Below are 26,488 nucleotides of genomic sequence, written 5' to 3' on the forward strand. Positions count from 1 at the left end.
GTGAGATTTATAAATTTATTTATTAACATTACACCGTTACAAGCTAACAACTTTACAACATAAAACACGAACAGAATTGCAATTGTAAGCACTTCCTTCCGCAATCCGACGTGCCAGCAGAGCGACTGCCGAATTAGCGGGCGCGCCGCCGTGTGTGTGAGACGCGCAGCTTCTCGTTGCACCTCCTGTCATCCGCTTGGCGCGTGCAGCCTTCGACACTCGCGGAAGACGCATCTTGTCCCTGGTGTCCAGCGCAGGAGGGCTGGCGCGCGGCCGACCGGCGTATGGCCTGTGCGGGGTGTGGCAGAGTGTTGTTGGAGGGCGCCACTGCTGGCGATGTGAGCTTCTTCGCCTCGCCTCGCCTCGCCTCGCCTCAGACGAGGTGTTTGCGTAATTTGCAGTGCATTCGCACCATTCCTGTCCCTGTCCCCGTCCCGACTTGTCCCGACTTTGCTCGACTGCCGCTCGCTGCCGCTCGGGTCGTGGCCCATATAACAGCGCAAGCACAAGAAACGTCTGCAGGAGATGAGGAGACGAGACGAGACGACTAAAGAATAAATTTATAATTACATATCGAAGTGGGAATTGTACACCGCTACACAACAACAGGCGCTGACGTATTTCAGAACATATCTGCCGATTCGTACTGTTTTGTCGTTTTCAAAGACTTCCTGGCGAACTTGGTTAGCACAATCTCCCTCAAACTGAGATATTTACTGCAATTTCGCACCTTATGGTCATTACAGTAGATTAAAATGCTTAAGCAAGAATCTTTGTCACAACAGAACGGTGGTATGGAAAGAAGGCGGTATAAAAAAAAAAAAAAGTAAATGAAAGGGAGCCAACAGCACGTGGTGTTCCCAGGTGGTCACCCATCCAAGTACTAACCACGCCCGATGTTGCTTAACTTCGGTTATCGGAAGAGAACCGGTGTACTCAACATGGTATGGCCGTTGGCGCCCATATAATGTAGGCGCATGGCAGAATTCGCATTCGGTTCTTATCCCAACACACACAAAATCATACTTTTCGGTCGAAAGCAGCCGCATTCTTTTTTATTGACAATTCGTCACGTTAGCGCGAACGCATTCCTGAGTTCCAAAACTTATGAGCCGGAAGGACGCGCTTCGTGTATTTTTGTTGTTGTTGTGAGATTTATAAATTTATTTATTAACATTACACCGTTACAAGCTAACAACTTTACAACATAAAACACGAACAGAATTGCAATTGTAAGCACTTCCTTCCGCAATCCGACGTGCCAGCAGAGCGACTGCCGAATTAGCGGGCGCGCCGCCGTGTGTGTGAGACGCGCAGCTTCTCGTTGCACCTCCTGTCATCCGCTTGGCGCGTGCAGCCTTCGACACTCGCGGAAGACGCATCTTGTCCCTGGTGTCCAGCGCAGGAGGGCTGGCGCGCGGCCGACCGGCGTATGGCCTGTGCGGGGTGTGGCAGAGTGTTGTTGGAGGGCGCCACTGCTGGCGATGTGAGCTTCTTCGCCTCGCCTCGCCTCGCCTCGCCTCAGACGAGGTGTTTGCGTAATTTGCAGTGCATTCGCACCATTCCTGTCCCTGTCCCCGTCCCGACTTGTCCCGACTTTGCTCGACTGCCGCTCGCTGCCGCTCGGGTCGTGGCCCATATAACAGCGCAAGCACAAGAAACGTCTGCAGGAGATGAGGAGACGAGACGAGACGACTAAAGAATAAATTTATAATTACATATCGAAGTGGGAATTGTACACCGCTACACAACAACAGGCGCTGACGTATTTCAGAACATATCTGCCGATTCGTACTGTTTTGTCGTTTTCAAAGACTTCCTGGCGAACTTGGTTAGCACAATCTCCCTCAAACTGAGATATTTACTGCAATTTCGCACCTTATGGTCATTACAGTAGATTAAAATGCTTAAGCAAGAATCTTTGTCACAACAGAACGGTGGTATGGAAAGAAGGCGGTATAAAAAAAAAAAAAGTAAATGAAAGGGAGCCAACAGCACGTGGTGTTCCCAGGTGGTCACCCATCCAAGTACTAACCACGCCCGATGTTGCTTAACTTCGGTTATCGGACGAGAACCGGTGTACTCAACATGGTATGGCCGTTGGCGCCCATATAATGTAGGCGCATGGCAGAATTCGCATTCGGTTCTTATCCCAACACACACAAAATCATACTTTTCGGTCGAAAGCAGCCGCATTCTTTTTTATTGACAATTCGTCACGTTAGCGCGAACGCATTCCTGAGTTCCAAAACTTATGAGCCGGAAGGACGCGCTTCGTGTATTTTTGTTGTTGTTGTGAGATTTATAAATTTATTTATTAACATTACACCGTTACAAGCTAACAACTTTACAACATAAAACACGAACAGAATTGCAATTGTAAGCACTTCCTTCCGCAATCCGACGTGCCAGCAGAGCGACTGCCGAATTAGCGGGCGCGCCGCCGTGTGTGTGAGACGCGCAGCTTCTCGTTGCACCTCCTGTCATCCGCTTGGCGCGTGCAGCCTTCGACACTCGCGGAAGACGCATCTTGTCCCTGGTGTCCAGCGCAGGAGGGCTGGCGCGCGGCCGACCGGCGTATGGCCTGTGCGGGGTGTGGCAGAGTGTTGTTGGAGGGCGCCACTGCTGGCGATGTGAGCTTCTTCGCCTCGCCTCGCCTCGCCTCGCCTCAGACGAGGTGTTTGCGTAATTTGCAGTGCATTCGCACCATTCCTGTCCCTGTCCCCGTCCCGACTTGTCCCGACTTTGCTCGACTGCCGCTCGCTGCCGCTCGGGTCGTGGCCCATATAACAGCGCAAGCACAAGAAACGTCTGCAGGAGATGAGGAGACGAGACGAGACGACTAAAGAATAAATTTATAATTACATATCGAAGTGGGAATTGTACACCGCTACACAACAACAGGCGCTGACGTATTTCAGAACATATCTGCCGATTCGTACTGTTTTGTCGTTTTCAAAGACTTCCTGGCGAACTTGGTTAGCACAATCTCCCTCAAACTGAGATATTTACTGCAATTTCGCACCTTATGGTCATTACAGTAGATTAAAATGCTTAAGCAAGAATCTTTGTCACAACAGAACGGTGGTATGGAAAGAAGGCGGTATAAAAAAAAAAAAAGTAAATGAAAGGGAGCCAACAGCACGTTTTTTTTTTTTTTTTTTTTTTTTTTTTTTTTTATTTTTTTTTTTTTTTCTTATATTTTTATTTGCTTTTTTTTTTTCTTTTTCGTTTTTTTTATTTTTTTTTTTTTTATCTTTTTTTTTTATTTTTTTTTTTATTTTTTTTTTTTTTTTTTTTTTTTTTTTTTTCCTCCCATCTCCCCTTATAGCCCGGCCTTGTCGCTCTCCACAAAACGCCTTCCATTGGCGAGCTTCATGAGCTATAATGGTACTGTCGACTCCATGTCCCACGACGAACAGACGAAAAAGAAAACGGATCCCCCGTTAGCATCCTTGAGAATGTCGACGTCCGTCGGGAAAAAGCGACAGGTGCAAAGAAAAAACCATAATCCAAAAAATCTTCTAAATGGAGACAAGTAATCCACCAGAAAAACAAGAGTCCAGTATAGAAAAATATAAAACACAAAACTAGAAAAAGAAGCCACTTCTTCAGGTGTACTATTACTGGAAAAGTTCCACACCAGTAAAGCATAGGAGTAAAGTCCAACAAGTGGAGAAGTGAAACTAAAAGAAGGAAATTAAAGGCACTGCGCGGTAATACAGGAAAAAACGAAAAGATAGTATTGCCGCGACTTGGGAGACCTACATGAGAAAGTTCTGCAAAAAGAAAGTGCCGACGTCCACAGCATAAAAATAATCAGAATCAAGGAGAAGGTAAACCATACCGGAAATGAAAAGGAACACAAAGAATAAAAAGTAGAGTACCTCTGATTACACAAATTTCAATAATTGTACGTTCCTGGAAAACACAACACGAGCGGTCAAAGTAGAAGAGTATACCAAATCATCAAACCATGTTAAATAGCCATCGACATCCGAGTAAAAGCATGATCAAGGGAAACCTGCAAAAAATTCGCGAAATTAGCACGATAGCCAGGCATGGCTGCAGTTTGTTCATGCTGAGTCCATAAGTATGTAAGAAAGTCAAATTCGGTTGTCAATTTCAGGGAAAACATTGCAAAAACGGTATGACCCAGGAGCCACACCGTGGCATTCTTCTTAGTATTCGGGTAGGCGGCGCACTGAGGGATTAAGACGTCTGTCGGCAAAACAGAGCGCGTATCCACCCGATTGATAAGGCGAACCATATCTCGGGCGGTATGCCAAACACTGCAAAAATGGCCACACACGAAACGGTGTTCAAGCGTATCCTCCACAGCACACAGGGCACAAGCTCCAGACGAGATGAGATTAATGGAGTGGAGCTTCGCATTCGTAGGGAAGGTACGATGCACAACCTTGTACCACACTGCGTGTACAAAGGGAGGAAGAACATTGCTGGCAAGATTTTTCCATACCGTGACCCAGTTATACCACGGTAGCCGATACTCCCACTTACAACGCACAGTAGACCCACGGAAAGCAGAAGCGACGTCGCTGACTCGAAGGCTGGGAACGTCACAGAGCTCCAAGTAGCTGTTTTCCATATAGTAGCGACGCACATAATTAAGAAAAAAGGGAATGTGCGAGACATTCACCGGCGCTGCCGCAGATGGGGGACGATACAGATTGAAGACCGCCGCAGTGGTACCGTTCGGGGCCTTTTCCATAACAACAGTGGTCCGTTTCCAAAACAGAGCAGAGCACTTCGCGCGTAGATCTACTAGACCCAAACCACCATCTGTCGGGCTGAGAGAACAAGTGGCATACGAGACTTTAAAAATGTCACCTCGCCATAAAAACCAATACACCGCCTGCTTGAGGGCACGTTCCAATTGCCGAGGCAATGGAAGGACCTGTGCGAGATACCACGCCCTGGCCAGAATGGTAGTATTGATCAAGGCCACCTTATCACGAAGCGCCAACGTGCGAGCCGCATAGATCTTGGCAACGGCACGCACCTTGTGCAGCGTGGACCGCCAATTAAGCGCCTCCATCCGTTGTGGGTGAGAAGAAAAAAGCACGCCCAGGACTTTTTGCTGTTCGCGGACGCAGAACCAGTTCCGCTGTAAGGACCGTGCGCGGGGTGTAAGAGGCAAACAAACAGTCTTAGCAGGGTTGACAATGGCACCTGTGGCTTTTTCAAAGCGTTGCAGTGCGCCATATAAAGTGTCAACGTCATCGGAATGGCCAAGGAAAACACCAAGGTCGTCGGCGTATGCCTTACAAACGAGGCGGTCCGCCCCGACCTGAATGCCGCGACATTCGCGGCCGATAATCCGCAGCAACGGATCTAAGGCTACAGAAAAAAGGGCCATCGAAAGGGGACACCCCTGCCGCACCGAGCGCTCAACACGGAAAGCCGGCGTCAAGCGGCCGTTGACACTAACTCGTGACGTCGCATTCTGTAAAAGATGCTTTACCACAGTCGTAAACTTAAGGCCGAATCCCATCCGCACAAGAACCTGGCGGAGGTATACATGGCTAATGCGGTCGAAAGCATTTTTGAAGTCAATCAATAAGATGGCAGCAGTCGGCAGGCGCGCACTTTTAACAAAGCCGATACAGTCGCGATATGCGAGAACGGCGTCAAAAATGTTTCGACCCGGCACCGCACATGATTGACTGTCACTGAGAACCGACGGTAAAACAACTTTAAGACGTTGAACCACACAGCGCGTCACAATCTTAAAATCGGCGTTAAGTAAGGTGATCGGCCGAACAGCGTCAATACAGGGCGTCGCATTCGATTTAGGTACTAAGGTCACTACCCCCTCCTCAAACGCAGCAGGGATAACAGCACCATCCCGTATTTCATTTAAAAGAGCCACAAAAACATCACGAAAAAGATCATAAAACTTCAAATAAAATTCAGAAGGAATGCCGTCGGGACCAGGCGATTTACACTTAGGGCTTCGTCGGATAGCGTCGTACAGGTCGTCAGGTACATAAGCAGCATTTAAATGCGTCCTATCCGCACGAGTTAAAACATGAGGTATAACTTGTAAAAAATCCCGCAACGCATCACAGTCAACATCCACCGCACGGAAAAGGGAACTAAAATGATTAAAAATATCCCGCTCAATGTCGGACTGGACAGTAGTCCGTCCACCGTCGCACTTTTTCCAGGTACTGATGTGCAGACGGGCACGCCTCCGTCGTTCCCTGGTCAGATGGTAAAGCGACAAAGGTTCGCCATCCACAACCCCCGCAGGCTGGCTGCGCACGACGACACCATTACTGACAGCACGCAAATCAGCGAGAAGCTTAAGCTGAAATTGCTTAAAAGCGGGCAGCAAGGCAGGCTGTGACGTCACGCGCAGCGCGAGATCTTGTAAACACGCCTGATGGAAGCGGGCCGTAGCGCGACGCCAACGAGCCGCCTCGCGGCTAAAATCAATTAAAAACTGCCTTATCACTGGCTTGGCCTCCCCGACCCACCACTCCAGCACACTACAGTCACCTCGCCGAGTCCCGAGTAATTTATGCCACAGATTGGTAAAACACCGGACAAAATGGTCGTCGGTCAATAAAGCACAATTAAATTTCCACAGATTCTGTCGTCTGGGAACACAAAAACGAGGCAATAAAAGCTGACAAAGGTAACCGGAATGATCAGAAAACAGCACGGGAAGCATTTCCGTGCGGCAAATACGGGCAGAAAGCGAGGCAGAAATGTAAATTCTGTCCAGGCGGCTGTGCCCCGTGGGATAAAAATGAGTATAGTGGGTAACATCAGGGTTTAAAACACGCCACGTATCAACGAGCCGAAAACTGCGAATCAAGTCGCCGAGCTCGCGACAAATGTTAGGACGAGGCACCTGATCGACAACATCTAAAACGCAATTAAAATCGCCGCCGACAACTAAAGCATCCACATTCCGGTGTAGCAGTGCACACAATTCCTGCCCATAAAAAACAGCCCTCGCCGGCTTATCGTTCCCAGACGGGGCATAAACGTTAACAAAGACAACGCCCAGAATAGTGCAACTAACAGCACGACCATTTGGTAAAATAGCAACGTCGGAAATAGCAAGATCAGAACGGACTAAAATGGCAGTTCCTGCATTGGAATCCGGTAAAACATTGTCAACAACAATAAAGTCACTAAAATCGTGTAAAAAGACAAGTGCATCGCGCGTCACCTCTTGTAAAAAGACAACATGGCAGTGGTGATCACGTAAAAAGGCCTGAAAAGCCAGTAACTTGCGCGGGTGGCACAACTTGTTAAGATTAATAGTGACAACATTCCACTGGCTAAAATCGTAAGTCATAGACTCACACAGTTAAAAGACACACAAAAGTAAAAACACACAGAAAACACGGAATGTGCAGGTTCACGACAGAGGAGGGGGCACACAGGACACACACTATGTCTCCGCACCCTCCACAACATCCTCCGCCCACTCCGAAGGCTCGAAGGGGGAGAGGGGTGGCAGGGTGGCAGTAGCTGGCACGGCAGAAGCGACCGACACAGGATCCCTGACGGGCATCTGCACGTCGGAGGCAGGCACCGACACGCGGTCGTGGATAGAAGGACCAGCGCGACGTCGGTGGACATCCTCAGCCTTCCGTTTCGTCGACATAGGTGCCGCAGTCACAGCCGAGACAGTGTCGGGCGCTAAAACAGGCACGTCTACAGAGGCTGGTTGACTTAACACAGTCCGCAGATGGCGAACAGCAACGTCACGTTGCTGCGCCGCATCGCTCAGATCAGCTGACTGCGCGTGGCGAGAGGAGGCCCGCGGCGACTGTTGTTGTTGCTGTTTGCGCGGCGGCTGACGCCCGGAGCCGGAAGCCTGAGGCGGCCGGAGCTCCACGTCGAGGTCGCGCCGCGCGGCACGGCGTTGCGACGCCCAAGAAGAGGCGGGGGAGCGCCCTACCGGGGACGGACTACGGTCACGCCGCGTGTAACCCCCGTCGTAAGAAGGGGAGCTACTGACACTGCGGAAGCGTTGCCTACTGGAACTCCGAGAACGAGCTTCATCCCGTTGCGGTTTTGGTTCCACAAAAACATGGCGTGATTCCGCAACAGGATTAGGCTCAGAAACATCAGAGGGTACAACGACGGGTGCAGGCACAGAAGGAGAGGGTGCCAACTGCGACACAATAGGTGCAACAGGGTCCGAAATAGGGCACGGAACAACATCGGTTACCGATTGCGGCACGGAGTCAGAGACAGCCTCCGACACAACAGCACCCACAACCGGTTGAAGAGCAGCAGGCACGTTTTCCGAAGCCGCGGACAAAGATTCCTGGCCGGTAGTCGCAAGAACAGAGACAGTAGCATCAGCAGACACATCCATCGCTTCCGCGGCGGCAGCAAGATTAACATCTGCCGCACGCCGCGCGGGCGCGGGGGGGGCGGAACCCAAGACCGTAGCGGCGACGGAAGCAAAACTAGCTCCTTGCAAATTGGCCTCAAGTGGTAGCTGAACAGGCCGTTTGCGCTTCGGACAATCCTGCCGATAATGTCCGACACCGTTACAAAATGAGCAAGTCTGTGGCTGGCCACTGTACGTGACAAACGCACGGTGGCCGTTTACCAAAATAAAAGACGGAATATGCTGCCTGACCACCATCTTAACACTGCGCACACCGTTCTCGACTTGAAATATGTACGCAGACGACCATTTCTCTTTCACTACAGATAGAACAGTGCCATAAGGCCGCAAGTGACGAGAAATAGTGTCGTTGCGAATTTCAAACGGGAGGTTAAATATGCGGATTTGTCGAAGACCAAAACCAGCATGAGACACAGTGACATTACTAATATTTCCGTTAAGGTGTCGAAATCTACGAACACCGTCATTAACAGAGACAACAGCATCACACAGATCGGGAGATTTCAGTTTCAAGAACACAGAATTTAAAAACGTATCGAACTGAATACCGAGCACATCAGTAGTAGACAACATCAAGTCCTCAAGTAACCAACGATGGATCTCGAAAGCCGAAGGTTTTTCTACGGAACGATCAAACTCGCACTGAATATTATTCTGTCGCTCTTCACTTTCATCGTAAACGATATCCATTACTTACAGTTCAATAGAAAGAAAGAAAGCAACAAAGAAGAGGGAGCAGACGACACGCGAGGTGCCGCCGGCCCAGTCGCACGAGGTAAACACAGCACGCCAGGCACCGAGGTGTTGGCTGGCGCGCGGCCGACCGGCGTATGGCCTGTGCGGGGTGTGGCAGAGTCTTGTTGGAGGGCGCCACTGCTGGCGATGTGAGCTTCCTCGCCTCGCCTCGCCTCGCTTCAGACGAGGTGTTTGCGTAATTTGCAGTGCATTAGCACCTTTCCTATCCCTGTCCCTGTCCCCGTCCCGACTTGTCCCGACTTTGCTCGACTGCCGCTCGCTGCCGCTCGGGTCGTGGCCCATATAACAGCGCAAGCACAAGAAACGTCTGCAGGAGATGAGGAGACGAGACGAGACGACTAAAGAATAAATTTATAATTACATATCGAAGTGGGAATTGTACACCGCTACACAACAACAGGCGCTGACGTATTTCAGAACATATCTGCCGATTCGTACTGTTTTGTCGTTTTCAAAGACTTCCTGGCGAACTTGGTTAGCACAATCTCCCTCAAACTGAGATATTTACTGCAATTTCGCACCTTATGGTCATTACAGTAGATTAAAATGCTTAAGCAAGAGAATCTTTGTCACAACAGAACGGTGGTATGGAAAGAAGGCGGTATAAAAAAAAAAAAAAGTAAATGAAAGGGAGCCAACAGCACGTGGTGTTCCCAGGTGGTCACCCATCCAAGTACTAACCACGCCCGATGTTGCTTAACTTCGGTTATCGGACGAGAACCGGTGTACTCAACATGGTATGGCCGTTGGCGCCCATATAATGTAGGCGCATGGCAGAATTCGCATTCGGTTCTTATCCCAACACACACAAAATCATACTTTTCGGTCGAAAGCAGCCGCATTCTTTTTTATTGACAATTCGTCACGTTAGCGCGAACGCATTCCTGAGTTCCAAAACTTATGAGCCGGAAGGACGCGCTTCGTGTATTTTTGTTGTTGTTGTGAGATTTATAAATTTATTTATTAACATTACACCGTTACAAGCTAACAACTTTACAACATAAAACACGAACAGAATTGCAATTGTAAGCACTTCCTTCCGCAATCCGACGTGCCAGCAGAGCGACTGCCGAATTAGCGGGCGCGCCGCCGTGTGTGTGAGACGCGCAGCTTCTCGTTGCACCTCCTGTCATCCGCTTGGCGCGTGCAGCCTTCGACACTCGCGGAAGACGCATCTTGTCCCTGGTGTCCAGCGCAGGAGGGCTGGCGCGCGGCCGACCGGCGTATGGCCTGTGCGGGGTGTGGCAGAGTGTTGTTGGAGGGCGCCACTGCTGGCGATGTGAGCTTCTTCGCCTCGCCTCGCCTCGCCTCGCCTCAGACGAGGTGTTTGCGTAATTTGCAGTGCATTCGCACCATTCCTGTCCCTGTCCCCGTCCCGACTTGTCCCGACTTTGCTCGACTGCCGCTCGCTGCCGCTCGGGTCGTGGCCCATATAACAGCGCAAGCACAAGAAACGTCTGCAGGAGATGAGGAGACGAGACGAGACGACTAAAGAATAAATTTATAATTACATATCGAAGTGGGAATTGTACACCGCTACACAACAACAGGCGCTGACGTATTTCAGAACATATCTGCCGATTCGTACTGTTTTGTCGTTTTCAAAGACTTCCTGGCGAACTTGGTTAGCACAATCTCCCTCAAACTGAGATATTTACTGCAATTTCGCACCTTATGGTCATTACAGTAGATTAAAATGCTTAAGCAAGAATCTTTGTCACAACAGAACGGTGGTATGGAAAGAAGGCGGTATAAAAAAAAAAAAAGTAAATGAAAGGGAGCCAACAGCACGTTGTGTTCCCAGGTGGTCACCCATCCAAGTACTAACCACGCCCGATGTTGCTTAACTTCGGTTATCGGACGAGAACCGGTGTACTCAACATGGTATGGCCGTTGGCGCCCATATATTGTAGGCGCATGGCAGAATTCGCATTCGGTTCTTATCCCAACACACACAAAATCATACTTTTCGGTCGAAAGCAGCCGCATTCTTTTTTATTGACAATTCGTCACGTTAGCGCGAACGCATTCCTGAGTTCCAAAACTTATGAGCCGGAAGGACGCGCTTCGTGTATTTTTGTTGTTGTTGTGAGATTTATAAATTTATTTATTAACATTACACCGTTACAAGCTAACAACTTTACAACATAAAACACGAACAGAATTGCAATTGTAAGCACTTCCTTCCGCAATCCGACGTGCCAGCAGAGCGACTGCCGAATTAGCGGGCGCGCCGCCGTGTGTGTGAGACGCGCAGCTTCTCGTTGCACCTCCTGTCATCCGCTTGGCGCGTGCAGCCTTCGACACTCGCGGAAGACGCATCTTGTCCCTGGTGTCCAGCGCAGGAGGGCTGGCGCGCGGCCGACCGGCGTATGGCCTGTGCGGGGTGTGGCAGAGTGTTGTTGGAGGGCGCCACTGCTGGCGATGTGAGCTTCTTCGCCTCGCCTCGCCTCGCCTCGCCTCAGACGAGGTGTTTGCGTAATTTGCAGTGCATTCGCACCATTCCTGTCCCTGTCCCCGTCCCGACTTGTCCCGACTTTGCTCGACTGCCGCTCGCTGCCGCTCGGGTCGTGGCCCATATAACAGCGCAAGCACAAGAAACGTCTGCAGGAGATGAGGAGACGAGACGAGACGACTAAAGAATAAATTTATAATTACATATCGAAGTGGGAATTGTACACCGCTACACAACAACAGGCGCTGACGTATTTCAGAACATATCTGCCGATTCGTACTGTTTTGTCGTTTTCAAAGACTTCCTGGCGAACTTGGTTAGCACAATCTCCCTCAAACTGAGATATTTACTGCAATTTCGCACCTTATGGTCATTACAGTAGATTAAAATGCTTAAGCAAGAATCTTTGTCACAACAGAACGGTGGTATGGAAAGAAGGCGGTATAAAAAAAAAAAAAAGTAAATGAAAGGGAGCCAACAGCACGTGGTGTTCCCAGGTGGTCACCCATCCAAGTACTAACCACGCCCGATGTTGCTTAACTTCGGTTATCGGACGAGAACCGGTGTACTCAACATGGTATGGCCGTTGGCGCCCATATAATGTAGGCGCATGGCAGAATTCGCATTCGGTTCTTATCCCAACACACACAAAATCATACTTTTCGGTCGAAAGCAGCCGCATTTTTTTTTATTGACAATTCGTCACGTTAGCGCGAACGCATTCCTGAGTTCCAAAACTTATGAGCCGGAAGGACGCGCTTCGTGTATTTTTGTTGTTGTTGTGAGATTTATAAATTTATTTATTAACATTACACCGTTACAAGCTAACAACTTTACAACATAAAACACGAACAGAATTGCAATTGTAAGCACTTCCTTCCGCAATCCGACGTGCCAGCAGAGCGACTGCCGAATTAGCGGGCGCGCCGCCGTGTGTGTGAGACGCGCAGCTTCTCGTTGCACCTCCTGTCATCCGCTTGGCGCGTGCAGCCTTCGACACTCGCGGAAGACGCATCTTGTCCCTGGTGTCCAGCGCAGGAGGGCTGGCGCGCGGCCGACCGGCGTATGGCCTGTGCGGGGTGTGGCAGAGTGTTGTTGGAGGGCGCCACTGCTGGCGATGTGAGCTTCTTCGCCTCGCCTCGCCTCGCCTCGCCTCAGACGAGGTGTTTGCGTAATTTGCAGTGCATTCGCACCATTCCTGTCCCTGTCCCCGTCCCGACTTGTCCCGACTTTGCTCGACTGCCGCTCGCTGCCGCTCGGGTCGTGGCCCATATAACAGCGCAAGCACAAGAAACGTCTGCAGGAGATGAGGAGACGAGACGAGACGACTAAAGAATAAATTTATAATTACATATCGAAGTGGGAATTGTACACCGCTACACAACAACAGGCGCTGACGTATTTCAGAACATATCTGCCGATTCGTACTGTTTTGTCGTTTTCAAAGACTTCCTGGCGAACTTGGTTAGCACAATCTCCCTCAAACTGAGATATTTACTGCAATTTCGCACCTTATGGTCATTACAGTAGATTAAAATGCTTAAGCAAGAATCTTTGTCACAACAGAACGGTGGTATGGAAAGAAGGCGGTATAAAAAAAAAAAAAAGTAAATGAAAGGGAGCCAACAGCACGTGGTGTTCCCAGGTGGTCACCCATCCAAGTACTAACCACGCCCGATGTTGCTTAACTTCGGTTATCGGACGAGAACCGGTGTACTCAACATGGTATGGCCGTTGGCGCCCATATAATGTAGGCGCATGGCAGAATTCGCATTCGGTTCTTATCCCAACACACACAAAATCATACTTTTCGGTCGAAAGCAGCCGCATTCTTTTTTATTGACAATTCGTCACGTTAGCGCGAACGCATTCCTGAGTTCCAAAACTTATGAGCCGGAAGGACGCGCTTCGTGTATTTTTGTTGTTGTTGTGAGATTTATAAATTTATTTATTAACATTACACCGTTACAAGCTAACAACTTTACAACATAAAACACGAACAGAATTGCAATTGTAAGCACTTCCTTCCGCAATCCGACGTGCCAGCAGAGCGACTGCCGAATTAGCGGGCGCGCCGCCGTGTGTGTGAGACGCGCAGCTTCTCGTTGCACCTCCTGTCATCCGCTTGGCGCGTGCAGCCTTCGACACTCGCGGAAGACGCATCTTGTCCCTGGTGTCCAGCGCAGGAGGGCTGGCGCGCGGCCGACCGGCGTATGGCCTGTGCGGGGTGTGGCAGAGTGTTGTTGGAGGGCGCCACTGCTGGCGATGTGAGCTTCTTCGCCTCGCCTCGCCTCGCCTCGCCTCAGACGAGGTGTTTGCGTAATTTGCAGTGCATTCGCACCATTCCTGTCCCTGTCCCCGTCCCGACTTGTCCCGACTTTGCTCGACTGCCGCTCGCTGCCGCTCGGGTCGTGGCCCATATAACAGCGCAAGCACAAGAAACGTCTGCAGGAGATGAGGAGACGAGACGAGACGACTAAAGAATAAATTTATAATTACATATCGAAGTGGGAATTGTACACCGCTACACAACAACAGGCGCTGACGTATTTCAGAACATATCTGCCGATTCGTACTGTTTTGTCGTTTTCAAAGACTTCCTGGCGAACTTGGTTAGCACAATCTCCCTCAAACTGAGATATTTACTGCAATTTCGCACCTTATGGTCATTACAGTAGATTAAAATGCTTAAGCAAGAATCTTTGTCACAACAGAACGGTGGTATGGAAAGAAGGCGGTATAAAAAAAAAAAAAAGTAAATGAAAGGGAGCCAACAGCACGTGGTGTTCCCAGGTGGTCACCCATCCAAGTACTAACCACGCCCGATGTTGCTTAACTTCGGTTATCGGAAGAGAACCGGTGTACTCAACATGGTATGGCCGTTGGCGCCCATATAATGTAGGCGCATGGCAGAATTCGCATTCGGTTCTTATCCCAACACACACAAAATCATACTTTTCGGTCGAAAGCAGCCGCATTCTTTTTTATTGACAATTCGTCACGTTAGCGCGAACGCATTCCTGAGTTCCAAAACTTATGAGCCGGAAGGACGCGCTTCGTGTATTTTTGTTGTTGTTGTGAGATTTATAAATTTATTTATTAACATTACACCGTTACAAGCTAACAACTTTACAACATAAAACACGAACAGAATTGCAATTGTAAGCACTTCCTTCCGCAATCCGACGTGCCAGCAGAGCGACTGCCGAATTAGCGGGCGCGCCGCCGTGTGTGTGAGACGCGCAGCTTCTCGTTGCACCTCCTGTCATCCGCTTGGCGCGTGCAGCCTTCGACACTCGCGGAAGACGCATCTTGTCCCTGGTGTCCAGCGCAGGAGGGCTGGCGCGCGGCCGACCGGCGTATGGCCTGTGCGGGGTGTGGCAGAGTGTTGTTGGAGGGCGCCACTGCTGGCGATGTGAGCTTCTTCGCCTCGCCTCGCCTCGCCTCGCCTCAGACGAGGTGTTTGCGTAATTTGCAGTGCATTCGCACCATTCCTGTCCCTATCCCCGTCCCGACTTGTCCCGACTTTGCTCGACTGCCGCTCGCTGCCGCTCGGGTCGTGGCCCATATAACAGCGCAAGCACAAGAAACGTCTGCAGGAGATGAGGAGACGAGACGAGACGACTAAAGAATAAATTTATAATTACATATCGAAGTGGGAATTGTACACCGCTACACAACAACAGGCGCTGACGTATTTCAGAACATATCTGCCGATTCGTACTGTTTTGTCGTTTTCAAAGACTTCCTGGCGAACTTGGTTAGCACAATCTCCCTCAAACTGAGATATTTACTGCAATTTCGCACCTTATGGTCATTACAGTAGATTAAAATGCTTAAGCAAGAATCTTTGTCACAACAGAACGGTGGTATGGAAAGAAGGCGGTATAAAAAAAAAAAAAGTAAATGAAAGGGAGCCAACAGCACGTGGTGTTCCCAGGTGGTCACCCATCCAAGTACTAACCACGCCCGATGTTGCTTAACTTCGGTTATCGGAAGAGAACCGGTGTACTCAACATGGTATGGCCGTTGGCGCCCATATAATGTAGGCGCATGGCAGAATTCGCATTCGGTTCTTATCCCAACACACACAAAATCATACTTTTCGGTCGAAAGCAGCCGCATTCTTTTTTATTGACAATTCGTCACGTTAGCGCGAACGCATTCCTGAGTTCCAAAACTTATGAGCCGGAAGGACGCGCTTCGTGTATTTTTGTTGTTGTTGTGAGATTTATAAATTTATTTATTAACATTACACCGTTACAAGCTAACAACTTTACAACATAAAACACGAACAGAATTGCAATTGTAAGCACTTCCTTCCGCAATCCGACGTGCCAGCAGAGCGACTGCCGAATTAGCGGGCGCGCCGCCGTGTGTGTGAGACGCGCAGCTTCTCGTTGCACCTCCTGTCATCCGCTTGGCGCGTGCAGCCTTCGACACTCGCGGAAGACGCATCTTGTCCCTGGTGTCCAGCGCAGGAGGGCTGGCGCGCGGCCGACCGGCGTATGGCCTGTGCGGGGTGTGGCAGAGTGTTGTTGGAGGGCGCCACTGCTGGCGATGTGAGCTTCTTCGCCTCGCCTCGCCTCGCCTCGCCTCAGACGAGGTGTTTGCGTAATTTGCAGTGCATTCGCACCATTCCTGTCCCTGTCCCCGTCCCGACTTGTCCCGACTTTGCTCGACTGCCGCTCGCTGCCGCTCGGGTCGTGGCCCATATAACAGCGCAAGCACAAGAAACGTCTGCAGGAGATGAGGAGACGAGACGAGACGACTAAAGAATAAATTTATAATTACATATCGAAGTGGGAATTGTACACCGCTACACAACAACAGGCGCTGACGTATTTCAGAACATATCTGCCGATTCGTACTGTTTTGTCGTTTTCAAAGACTTCCTGGCGAACTTGGTTAGCACAATCTCCCTCAAACTGAGATATTTACTGCAATTTCGCACCTTATGGTCATTACAGTAGATTAAAATGCTTAAGCAAGAATCTTTGTCACAACAGAACGGTGGTATGGAAAGAAGGCGGTATAAAAAAAAAAAAAAGTAAATGAAAGGGAGCCAACAGCACGTGGTGTTCCCAGGTGGTCACCCATCCAAGTACTAACCACGCCCGATGTTGCTTAACTTCGGTTATCGGAAGAGAACCGGTGTACTCAACATGGTATGGCCGTTGGCGCCCATATAATGTAGGCGCATGGCAGAATTCGCATTCGGTTCTTATCCCAACACACACAAAATCATACTTTTCGGTCGAAAGCAGCCGCATTCTTTTTTATTGACAATTCGTCACGTTAGCGCGAACGCATTCCTGAGTTCCAAAACTTATGAGCCGGAAGGACGCGCTTCGTGTATTTTTGTTGTTGTTGTGAGATTTATAAATTTATTTATTAACATTACACCGTTACAAGCTAACAACTTTACAACATAAAACACGAACAGAATTGCAATTGTAAGCACTTCCTTCCGCAATCCGACGTGCCAGCAGAGCGACTGCCGAATTAGCGGGCGCGCCGCCGTGTGTGTGAGACGCGCAGCTTCTCGTTGCACCTCCTGTCATCCGCTTGGCGCGTGCAGCCTTCGACACTCGCGGAAGACGCATCTTGTCCCTGGTGTCCAGCGCAGGAGGGCTGGCGCGCGGCCGACCGGCGTATGGCCTGTGCGGGGTGTGGCAGAGTGTTGTTGGAGGGCGCCACTGCTGGCGATGTGAGCTTCTTCGCCTCGCCTCGCCTCGCCTCGCCTCAGACGAGGTGTTTGCGTAATTTGCAGTGCATTCGCACCATTCCTGTCCCTGTCCCCGTCCCGACTTGTCCCGACTTTGCTCGACTGCCGCTCGCTGCCGCTCGGGTCGTGGCCCATATAACAGCGCAAGCACAAGAAACGTCTGCAGGAGATGAGGAGACGAGACGAGACGACTAAAGAATAAATTTATAATTACATATCGAAGTGGGAATTGTACACCGCTACACAACAACAGGCGCTGACGTATTTCAGAACATATCTGCCGATTCGTACTGTTTTGTCGTTTTCAAAGACTTCCTGGCGAACTTGGTTAGCACAATCTCCCTCAAACTGAGATATTTACTGCAATTTCGCACCTTATGGTCATTACAGTAGATTAAAATGCTTAAGCAAGAATCTTTGTCACAACAGAACGGTGGTATGGAAAGAAGGCGGTATAAAAAAAAAAAAAAGTAAATGAAAGGGAGCCAACAGCACGTGGTGTTCCCAGGTGGTCACCCATCCAAGTACTAACCACGCCCGATGTTGCTTAACTTCGGTTATCGGAAGAGAACCGGTGTACTCAACATGGTATGGCCGTTGGCGCCCATATAATGTAGGCGCATGGCAGAATTCGCATTCGGTTCTTATCCCAACACACACAAAATCATACTTTTCGGTCGAAAGCAGCCGCATTCTTTTTTATTGACAATTCGTCACGTTAGCGCGAACGCATTCCTGAGTTCCAAAACTTATGAGCCGGAAGGACGCGCTTCGTGTATTTTTGTTGTTGTTGTGAGATTTATAAATTTATTTATTAACATTACACCGTTACAAGCTAACAACTTTACAACATAAAACACGAACAGAATTGCAATTGTAAGCACTTCCTTCCGCAATCCGACGTGCCAGCAGAGCGACTGCCGAATTAGCGGGCGCGCCGCCGTGTGTGTGAGACGCGCAGCTTCTCGTTGCACCTCCTGTCATCCGCTTGGCGCGTGCAGCCTTCGACACTCGCGGAAGACGCATCTTGTCCCTGGTGTCCAGCGCAGGAGGGCTGGCGCGCGGCCGACCGGCGTATGGCCTGTGCGGGGTGTGGCAGAGTGTTGTTGGAGGGCGCCACTGCTGGCGATGTGAGCTTCTTCGCCTCGCCTCGCCTCGCCTCGCCTCAGACGAGGTGTTTGCGTAATTTGCAGTGCATTCGCACCATTCCTGTCCCTGTCCCCGTCCCGACTTGTCCCGACTTTGCTCGACTGCCGCTCGCTGCCGCTCGGGTCGTGGCCCATATAACAGCGCAAGCACAAGAAACGTCTGCAGGAGATGAGGAGACGAGACGAGACGACTAAAGAATAAATTTATAATTACATATCGAAGTGGGAATTGTACACCGCTACACAACAACAGGCGCTGACGTATTTCAGAACATATCTGCCGATTCGTACTGTTTTGTCGTTTTCAAAGACTTCCTGGCGAACTTGGTTAGCACAATCTCCCTCAAACTGAGATATTTACTGCAATTTCGCACCTTATGGTCATTACAGTAGATTAAAATGCTTAAGCAAGAATCTTTGTCACAACAGAACGGTGGTATGGAAAGAAGGCGGTATAAAAAAAAAAAAAAGTAAATGAAAGGGAGCCAACAGCACGTGGTGTTCCCAGGTGGTCACCCATCCAAGTACTAACCACGCCCGATGTTGCTTAACTTCGGTTATCGGAAGAGAACCGGTGTACTCAACATGGTATGGCCGTTGGCGCCCATATAATGTAGGCGCATGGCAGAATTCGCATTCGGTTCTTATCCCAACACACACAAAATCATACTTTTCGGTCGAAAGCAGCCGCATTCTTTTTTATTGACAATTCGTCACGTTAGCGCGAACGCATTCCTGAGTTCCAAAACTTATGAGCCGGAAGGACGCGCTTCGTGTATTTTTGTTGTTGTTGTGAGATTTATAAATTTATTTATTAACATTACACCGTTACAAGCTAACAACTTTACAACATAAAACACGAACAGAATTGCAATTGTAAGCACTTCCTTCCGCAATCCGACGTGCCAGCAGAGCGACTGCCGAATTAGCGGGCGCGCCGCCGTGTGTGTGAGACGCGCAGCTTCTCGTTGCACCTCCTGTCATCCGCTTGGCGCGTGCAGCCTTCGACACTCGCGGAAGACGCATCTTGTCCCTGGTGTCCAGCGCAGGAGGGCTGGCGCGCGGCCGACCGGCGTATGGCCTGTGCGGGGTGTGGCAGAGTGTTGTTGGAGGGCGCCACTGCTGGCGATGTGAGCTTCTTCGCCTCGCCTCGCCTCGCCTCGCCTCAGACGAGGTGTTTGCGTAATTTGCAGTGCATTCGCACCATTCCTGTCCCTGTCCCCGTCCCGACTTGTCCCGACTTTGCTCGACTGCCGCTCGCTGCCGCTCGGGTCGTGGCCCATATAACAGCGCAAGCACAAGAAACGTCTGCAGGAGATGAGGAGACGAGACGAGACGACTAAAGAATAAATTTATAATTACATATCGAAGTGGGAATTGTACACCGCTACACAACAACAGGCGCTGACGTATTTCAGAACATATCTGCCGATTCGTACTGTTTTGTCGTTTTCAAAGACTTCCTGGCGAACTTGGTTAGCACAATCTCCCTCAAACTGAGATATTTACTGCAATTTCGCACCTTATGGTCATTACAGTAGATTAAAATGCTTAAGCAAGAATCTTTGTCACAACAGAACGGTGGTATGGAAAGAAGGCGGTATAAAAAAAAAAAAAAGTAAATGAAAGGGAGCCAACAGCACGTGGTGTTCCCAGGTGGTCACCCATCCAAGTACTAACCACGCCCGATGTTGCTTAACTTCGGTTATCGGAAGAGAACCGGTGTACTCAACATGGTATGGCCGTTGGCGCCCATATAATGTAGGCGCATGGCAGAATTCGCATTCGGTTCTTATCCCAACACACACAAAATCATACTTTTCGGTCGAAAGCAGCCGCATTCTTTTTTATTGACAATTCGTCACGTTAGCGCGAACGCATTCCTGAGTTCCAAAACTTATGAGCCGGAAGGACGCGCTTCGTGTATTTTTGTTGTTGTTGTGAGATTTATAAATTTATTTATTAACATTACACCGTTACAAGCTAACAACTTTACAACATAAAACACGAACAGAATTGCAATTGTAAGCACTTCCTTCCGCAATCCGACGTGCCAGCAGAGCGACTGCCGAATTAGCGGGCGCGCCGCCGTGTGTGTGAGACGCGCAGCTTCTCGTTGCACCTCCTGTCATCCGCTTGGCGCGTGCAGCCTTCGACACTCGCGGAAGACGCATCTTGTCCCTGGTGTCCAGCGCAGGAGGGCTGGCGCGCGGCCGACCGGCGTATGGCCTGTGCGGGGTGTGGCAGAGTGTTGTTGGAGGGCGCCACTGCTGGCGATGTGAGCTTCTTCGCCTCGCCTCGCCTCGCCTCGCCTCAGACGAGGTGTTTGCGTAATTTGCAGTGCATTCGCACCATTCCTGTCCCTGTCCCCGTCCCGACTTGTCCCGACTTTGCTCGACTGCCGCTCGCTGCCGCTCGGGTCGTGGCCCATATAACAGCGCAAGCACAAGAAACGTCTGCAGGAGATGAGGAGACGAGACGAGACGACTAAAGAATAAATTTATAATTACATATCGAAGTGGGAATTGTACACCGCTACACAACAACAGGCGCTGACGTATTTCAGAACATATCTGCCGATTCGTACTGTTTTGTCGTTTTCAAAGACTTCCTGGCGAACTTGGTTAGCACAATCTCCCTCAAACTGAGATATTTACTGCAATTTCGCACCTTATGGTCATTACAGTAGATTAAAATGCTTAAGCAAGAATCTTTGTCACAACAGAACGGTGGTATGGAAAGAAGGCGGTATAAAAAAAAAAAAAAGTAAATGAAAGGGAGCCAACAGCACGTGGTGTTCCCAGGTGGTCACCCATCCAAGTACTAACCACGCCCGATGTTGCTTAACTGCGGTTATCGGAAGAGAACCGGTGTACTCAACATGGTATGGCCGTTGGCGCCCATATAATGTAGGCGCATGGCAGAATTCGCATTCGGTTCTTATCCCAACACACACAAAATCATATTTTTTGGTCGAAAGCAGTCGCATTCTTTTTTATTGACAATTCGTCACGTTAGCGCGAACGCATTCCTGAGTTCCAAAACTTATGAGCCGGAAGGACGCGCTTCGTGTATTTTTGTTGTTGTTGTGAGATTTATAAATTTATTTATTAACATTACACCGTTACAAGCTAACAACTTTACAACATAAAACACGAACAGAATTGCAATTGTAAGCACTTCCTTCCGCAATCCGACGTGCCAGCAGAGCGACTGCCGAATTAGCGGGCGCGCCGCCGTGTGTGTGAGACGCGCAGCTTCTCGTTGCACCTCCTGTCATCCGCTTGGCGCGTGCAGCCTTCGACACTCGCGGAAGACGCATCTTGTCCCTGGTGTCCAGCGCAGGAGGGCTGGCGCGCGGCCGACCGGCGTATGGCCTGTGCGGGGTGTGGCAGAGTGTTGTTGGAGGGCGCCACTGCTGGCGATGTGAGCTTCTTCGCCTCGCCTCGCCTCGCCTCGCCTCAGACGAGGTGTTTGCGTAATTTGCAGTGCATTCGCACCATTCCTGTCCCTGTCCCCGTCCCGACTTGTCCCGACTTTGCTCGACTGCCGCTCGCTGCCGCTCGGGTCGTGGCCCATATAACAGCGCAAGCACAAGAAACGTCTGCAGGAGATGAGGAGACGAGACGAGACGACTAAAGAATAAATTTATAATTACATATCGAAGTGGGAATTGTACACCGCTACACAACAACAGGCGCTGACGTATTTCAGAACATATCTGCCGATTCGTACTGTTTTGTCGTTTTCAAAGACTTCCTGGCGAACTTGGTTAGCACAATCTCCCTCAAACTGAGATATTTACTGCAATTTCGCACCTTATGGTCATTACAGTAGATTAAAATGCTTAAGCAAGAATCTTTGTCACAACAGAACGGTGGTATGGAAAGAAGGCGGTATAAAAAAAAAAAAAAGTAAATGAAAGGGAGCCAACAGCACGTGGTGTTCCCAGGTGGTCACCCATCCAAGTACTAACCACGCCCGATGTTGCTTAACTTCGGTTATCGGAAGAGAACCGGTGTACTCAACATGGTATGGCCGTTGGCGCCCATATAATGTAGGCGCATGGCAGAATTCGCATTCGGTTCTTATCCCAACACACACAAAATCATACTTTTCGGTCGAAAGCAGCCGCATTCTTTTTTATTGACAATTCGTCACGTTAGCGCGAACGCATTCCTGAGTTCCAAAACTTATGAGCCGGAAGGACGCGCTTCGTGTATTTTTGTTGTTGTTGTGAGATTTATAAATTTATTTATTAACATTACACCGTTACAAGCTAACAACTTTACAACATAAAACACGAACAGAATTGCAATTGTAAGCACTTCCTTCCGCAATCCGACGTGCCAGCAGAGCGACTGCCGAATTAGCGGGCGCGCCGCCGTGTGTGTGAGACGCGCAGCTTCTCGTTGCACCTCCTGTCATCCGCTTGGCGCGTGCAGCCTTCGACACTCGCGGAAGACGCATCTTGTCCCTGGTGTCCAGCGCAGGAGGGCTGGCGCGCGGCCGACCGGCGTATGGCCTGTGCGGGGTGTGGCAGAGTGTTGTTGGAGGGCGCCACTGCTGGCGATGTGAGCTTCTTCGCCTCGCCTCGCCTCGCCTCGCCTCAGACGAGGTGTTTGCGTAATTTGCAGTGCATTCGCACCATTCCTGTCCCTGTCCCCGTCCCGACTTGTCCCGACTTTGCTCGACTGCCGCTCGCTGCCGCTCGGGTCGTGGCCCATATAACAGCGCAAGCACAAGAAACGTCTGCAGGAGATGAGGAGACGAGACGAGACGACTAAAGAATAAATTTATAATTACATATCGAAGTGGGAATTGTACACCGCTACACAACAACAGGCGCTGACGTATTTCAGAACATATCTGCCGATTCGTACTGTTTTGTCGTTTTCAAAGACTTCCTGGCGAACTTGGTTAGCACAATCTCCCTCAAACTGAGATATTTACTGCAATTTCGCACCTTATGGTCATTACAGTAGATTAAAATGCTTAAGCAAGAATCTTTGTCACAACAGAACGGTGGTATGGAAAGAAGGCGGTATAAAAAAAAAAAAAAGTAAATGAAAGGGAGCCAACAGCACGTGGTGTTCCCAGGTGGTCACCCATCCAAGTACTAACCACGCCCGATGTTGCTTAACTTCGGTTATCGGAAGAGAACCGGTGTACTCAACATGGTATGGCCGTTGGCGCCCATATAATGTAGGCGCATGGCAGAATTCGCATTCGGTTCTTATCCCAACACACACAAAATCATACTTTTCGGTCGAAAGCAGCCGCATTCTTTTTTATTGACAATTCGTCACGTTAGCGCGAACGCATTCCTGAGTTCCAAAACTTATGAGCCGGAAGGACGCGCTTCGTGTATTTTTGTTGTTGTTGTGAGATTTATAAATTTATTTATTAACATTACACCGTTACAAGCTAACAACTTTACAACATAAAACACGAACAGAATTGCAATTGTAAGCACTTCCTTCCGCAATCCGACGTGCCAGCAGAGCGACTGCCGAATTAGCGGGCGCGCCGCCGTGTGTGTGAGACGCGCAGCTTCTCGTTGCACCTCCTGTCATCCGCTTGGCGCGTGCAGCCTTCGACACTCGCGGAAGACGCATCTTGTCCCTGGTGTCCAGCGCAGGAGGGCTGGCGCGCGGCCGACCGGCGTATGGCCTGTGCGGGGTGTGGCAGAGTGTTGTTGGAGGGCGCCACTGCTGGCGATGTGAGCTTCTTCGCCTCGCCTCGCCTCGCCTCGCCTCAGACGAGGTGTTTGCGTAATTTGCAGTGCATTCGCACCATTCCTGTCCCTGTCCCCGTCCCGACTTGTCCCGACTTTGCTCGACTGCCGCTCGCTGCCGCTCGGGTCGTGGCCCATATAACAGCGCAAGCACAAGAAACGTCTGCAGGAGATGAGGAGACGAGACGAGACGACTAAAGAATAAATTTATAATTACATATCGAAGTGGGAATTGTACACCGCTACACAACAACAGGCGCTGACGTATTTCAGAACATATCTGCCGATTCGTACTGTTTTGTCGTTTTCAAAGACTTCCTGGCGAACTTGGTTAGCACAATCTCCCTCAAACTGAGATATTTACTGCAATTTCGCACCTTATGGTCATTACAGTAGATTAAAATGCTTAAGCAAGAATCTTTGTCACAACAGAACGGTGGTATGGAAAGAAGGCGGTATAAAAAAAAAAAAAAGTAAATGAAAGGGAGCCAACAGCACGTGGTGTTCCCAGGTGGTCACCCATCCAAGTACTAACCACGCCCGATGTTGCTTAACTTCGGTTATCGGAAGAGAACCGGTGTACTCAACATGGTATGGCCGTTGGCGCCCATATAATGTAGGCGCATGGCAGAATTCGCATTCGGTTCTTATCCCAACACACACAAAATCATACTTTTCGGTCGAAAGCAGCCGCATTCTTTTTTATTGACAATTCGTCACGTTAGCGCGAACGCATTCCTGAGTTCCAAAACTTATGAGCCGGAAGGACGCGCTTCGTGTATTTTTGTTGTTGTTGTGAGATTTATAAATTTATTTATTAACATTACACCGTTACAAGCTAACAACTTTACAACATAAAACACGAACAGAATTGCAATTGTAAGCACTTCCTTCCGCAATCCGACGTGCCAGCAGAGCGACTGCCGAATTAGCGGGCGCGCCGCCGTGTGTGTGAGACGCGCAGCTTCTCGTTGCACCTCCTGTCATCCGCTTGGCGCGTGCAGCCTTCGACACTCGCGGAAGACGCATCTTGTCCCTGGTGTCCAGCGCAGGAGGGCTGGCGCGCGGCCGACCGGCGTATGGCCTGTGCGGGGTGTGGCAGAGTGTTGTTGGAGGGCGCCACTGCTGGCGATGTGAGCTTCTTCGCCTCGCCTCGCCTCGCCTCGCCTCAGACGAGGTGTTTGCGTAATTTGCAGTGCATTCGCACCATTCCTGTCCCTGTCCCCGTCCCGACTTGTCCCGACTTTGCTCGACTGCCGCTCGCTGCCGCTCGGGTCGTGGCCCATATAACAGCGCAAGCACAAGAAACGTCTGCAGGAGATGAGGAGACGAGACGAGACGACTAAAGAATAAATTTATAATTACATATCGAAGTGGGAATTGTACACCGCTACACAACAACAGGCGCTGACGTATTTCAGAACATATCTGCCGATTCGTACTGTTTTGTCGTTTTCAAAGACTTCCTGGCGAACTTGGTTAGCACAATCTCCCTCAAACTGAGATATTTACTGCAATTTCGCACCTTATGGTCATTACAGTAGATTAAAATGCTTAAGCAAGAATCTTTGTCACAACAGAACGGTGGTATGGAAAGAAGGCGGTATAAAAAAAAAAAAAAGTAAATGAAAGGGAGCCAACAGCACGTGGTGTTCCCAGGTGGTCACCCATCCAAGTACTAACCACGCCCGATGTTGCTTAACTTCGGTTATCGGAAGAGAACCGGTGTACTCAACATGGTATGGCCGTTGGCGCCCATATAATGTAGGCGCATGGCAGAATTCGCATTCGGTTCTTATCCCAACACACACAAAATCATACTTTTCGGTCGAAAGCAGCCGCATTCTTTTTTATTGACAATTCGTCACGTTAGCGCGAACGCATTCCTGAGTTCCAAAACTTATGAGCCGGAAGGACGCGCTTCGTGTATTTTTGTTGTTGTTGTGAGATTTATAAATTTATTTATTAACATTACACCGTTACAAGCTAACAACTTTACAACATAAAACACGAACAGAATTGCAATTGTAAGCACTTCCTTCCGCAATCCGACGTGCCAGCAGAGCGACTGCCGAATTAGCGGGCGCGCCGCCGTGTGTGTGAGACGCGCAGCTTCTCGTTGCACCTCCTGTCATCCGCTTGGCGCGTGCAGCCTTCGACACTCGCGGAAGACGCATCTTGTCCCTGGTGTCCAGCGCAGGAGGGCTGGCGCGCGGCCGACCGGCGTATGGCCTGTGCGGGGTGTGGCAGAGTGTTG

General features: G+C 49.8%; 17 non-coding genes across 17 annotated transcripts; all 17 read right to left on the minus strand.

Annotated features, from left to right (window-relative positions):
* Positions 1-839: 839 nt before the first annotated feature.
* On the minus strand, positions 840-958 carry LOC124563302. The gene has a single exon (XR_006970071.1). It is a non-coding gene; the product is annotated as a 5S ribosomal RNA (ribosomal RNA).
* A 1,028-nt stretch (positions 959-1,986) lies between these two features.
* Positions 1,987-2,105, minus strand: LOC124563260. The gene has a single exon (XR_006970033.1). It is a non-coding gene; the product is annotated as a 5S ribosomal RNA (ribosomal RNA).
* A 7,690-nt stretch (positions 2,106-9,795) lies between these two features.
* LOC124563261 lies at positions 9,796-9,914 on the minus strand. Its single transcript, XR_006970034.1, has one exon. It is a non-coding gene; the product is annotated as a 5S ribosomal RNA (ribosomal RNA).
* Positions 9,915-10,942: 1,028 nt separating this feature from the next.
* LOC124563330 lies at positions 10,943-11,061 on the minus strand. The gene has a single exon (XR_006970096.1). It is a non-coding gene; the product is annotated as a 5S ribosomal RNA (ribosomal RNA).
* Positions 11,062-12,090: 1,029 nt separating this feature from the next.
* On the minus strand, positions 12,091-12,209 carry LOC124563262. Its single transcript, XR_006970035.1, has one exon. It is a non-coding gene; the product is annotated as a 5S ribosomal RNA (ribosomal RNA).
* Positions 12,210-13,238: 1,029 nt separating this feature from the next.
* LOC124563264 lies at positions 13,239-13,357 on the minus strand. The gene has a single exon (XR_006970036.1). It is a non-coding gene; the product is annotated as a 5S ribosomal RNA (ribosomal RNA).
* Positions 13,358-14,386: 1,029 nt separating this feature from the next.
* On the minus strand, positions 14,387-14,505 carry LOC124563303. Its single transcript, XR_006970072.1, has one exon. It is a non-coding gene; the product is annotated as a 5S ribosomal RNA (ribosomal RNA).
* Positions 14,506-15,533: 1,028 nt separating this feature from the next.
* LOC124563304 lies at positions 15,534-15,652 on the minus strand. Its single transcript, XR_006970073.1, has one exon. It is a non-coding gene; the product is annotated as a 5S ribosomal RNA (ribosomal RNA).
* Positions 15,653-16,681: 1,029 nt separating this feature from the next.
* LOC124563305 lies at positions 16,682-16,800 on the minus strand. Its single transcript, XR_006970074.1, has one exon. It is a non-coding gene; the product is annotated as a 5S ribosomal RNA (ribosomal RNA).
* A 1,029-nt stretch (positions 16,801-17,829) lies between these two features.
* LOC124563306 lies at positions 17,830-17,948 on the minus strand. The gene has a single exon (XR_006970075.1). It is a non-coding gene; the product is annotated as a 5S ribosomal RNA (ribosomal RNA).
* A 1,029-nt stretch (positions 17,949-18,977) lies between these two features.
* LOC124563309 lies at positions 18,978-19,096 on the minus strand. Its single transcript, XR_006970077.1, has one exon. It is a non-coding gene; the product is annotated as a 5S ribosomal RNA (ribosomal RNA).
* A 1,029-nt stretch (positions 19,097-20,125) lies between these two features.
* LOC124563310 lies at positions 20,126-20,244 on the minus strand. The gene has a single exon (XR_006970078.1). It is a non-coding gene; the product is annotated as a 5S ribosomal RNA (ribosomal RNA).
* Positions 20,245-21,273: 1,029 nt separating this feature from the next.
* On the minus strand, positions 21,274-21,392 carry LOC124563324. The gene has a single exon (XR_006970091.1). It is a non-coding gene; the product is annotated as a 5S ribosomal RNA (ribosomal RNA).
* Positions 21,393-22,421: 1,029 nt separating this feature from the next.
* LOC124563311 lies at positions 22,422-22,540 on the minus strand. Its single transcript, XR_006970079.1, has one exon. It is a non-coding gene; the product is annotated as a 5S ribosomal RNA (ribosomal RNA).
* A 1,029-nt stretch (positions 22,541-23,569) lies between these two features.
* Positions 23,570-23,688, minus strand: LOC124563312. The gene has a single exon (XR_006970080.1). It is a non-coding gene; the product is annotated as a 5S ribosomal RNA (ribosomal RNA).
* Positions 23,689-24,717: 1,029 nt separating this feature from the next.
* Positions 24,718-24,836, minus strand: LOC124563313. Its single transcript, XR_006970081.1, has one exon. It is a non-coding gene; the product is annotated as a 5S ribosomal RNA (ribosomal RNA).
* Positions 24,837-25,865: 1,029 nt separating this feature from the next.
* LOC124563314 lies at positions 25,866-25,984 on the minus strand. The gene has a single exon (XR_006970082.1). It is a non-coding gene; the product is annotated as a 5S ribosomal RNA (ribosomal RNA).
* Between the last annotated feature and the right edge of the window lie 504 nt (positions 25,985-26,488).

Source organism: Schistocerca americana, unplaced genomic scaffold, assembly GCF_021461395.2.
Source record: "Schistocerca americana isolate TAMUIC-IGC-003095 unplaced genomic scaffold, iqSchAmer2.1 HiC_scaffold_119, whole genome shotgun sequence".
Taxonomy (NCBI): Eukaryota; Metazoa; Arthropoda; class Insecta; order Orthoptera; family Acrididae; genus Schistocerca; species Schistocerca americana.